This window comes from Blastomyces gilchristii, assembly GCF_000003855.2.
Source record: "Blastomyces gilchristii SLH14081 genomic scaffold supercont1.84, whole genome shotgun sequence".
Classification (NCBI taxonomy): Eukaryota; Fungi; Ascomycota; class Eurotiomycetes; order Onygenales; family Ajellomycetaceae; genus Blastomyces; species Blastomyces gilchristii.
Window position 1 is genome coordinate 6,590 of NW_003101599.1, and position 1,361 is coordinate 7,950.

General features: G+C 43.6%; 1 pseudogene across 1 annotated transcript; it reads right to left on the bottom strand.

Annotated features, from left to right (window-relative positions):
- Positions 1 to 918: 918 nt before the first annotated feature.
- On the bottom strand, positions 919 to 999 carry BDBG_18114 (annotated as a pseudogene). Its single transcript has one exon. The product of its transcript is annotated as a tRNA-OTHER (tRNA).
- Positions 1,000 to 1,361: the final 362 nt, after the last annotated feature.

A 1,361-nucleotide genomic window follows, 5' to 3' on the forward strand; every position in this document is an offset into this window, starting at 1 on the left:
AGTTCTCAGGGTTTTTCCCATATCTATAGAGTCAACTATTATACATTTATCAATTTCAAATATGCAAAATCAGAAAATTCCAGCTCAGAATACAAAAACTGTTTACAAATTGCAGTATTTCAACACCTTCTGATAGTTTGAAATCATTTGAAAATATTATGACAAAAGAAAAGAGAACATAGTCTTAAAGATAGACACATTAAATAGATAGAGAAAAGAACAGAAGGAAACAAGTACAGTAAAGAGAGACCTACGGGCGCTAGCCACCCGCAGGATGCACATTAAGCTAATTACATTTAACCCTCTATAATTAACTGACCACCGCGTCCGTCTTCTCGGGCCAGCCACTAATTTCCAGGGGTGTTAGTTAGTGGCTGCCACCGCCCACTTGGTGATGTACACACCAAGCTTCCAGTTGCTGATCTCGGCCCCATTAGATGCTCATAGGCCTACCAATCAGCTGTCATGGCCTCGCCCTGTGTTAGGGACTAACCTTAGGCTTGATGACTGCAGTCCTCCCTGCCAGTATTAGGGCTTGGCAGGGAGCTTGCAGGCTCTAGCCTATCAGGGTGCCCTGCCTAGGGCCTAGATGCGCGTCTAGGCCTGCTAGTTAGGTGGTTTTCAAAATCATTCCCTGTATTTGGGGGGGAGCTAGGCTCCGATGACGGCCCTAGTTAGGAACTCGCTTAAGTAGTGTATAATCACTACATTAGGCTTGGCTCTATATTGTTAGAACCGTGACAGGTGCACAGTAGAATAGTGGGACATTGGCACCCCATGCCAGCCCTGGTGGGTGTTCGCAGGACCTCACTTAACTAGTGGCTTGGCTTGCAGTAGGGAGTTCTACCCCGCACCAAGCCTTACTAATTAGGCTCAGCCCCTATTACATGGGGGCTTTCATGGGTAAGAAGTGGCAGGTGCCAGCGGTGGGATTCGAACCCACGCACCCCTAATGTGTGCGGCCTTGGTTACCAGTCTTACCAACTGGGCCACGCTGGCTCTTACAAGCTCTTATAAGTGCAGATGAAGACCAGACTTATAAAGACTTCTGCACACAGCTCTGAACAATGAATGACTGTCTTACTAAGCTCAAGAATATATAGAACAGTGATAGAAGATGTTATATCTCAGCAACTTATACATCTGTACTGAGAAATAACAATGATGCAGATATCATGAATTGAGTAGACTTGAATATTTACATATAAGCAAGAGTCTTTACTGTCTGAACAGGCTTCTGAGTTTCTGAGATCACTTCTGAAGAAGTCACTGATTGATGTCAATATAAAGTGTGCATTAACTGTAACTGATTAGAATATATTACTTTCAACTGCTAATTAATCTATATATCTTCATACTTG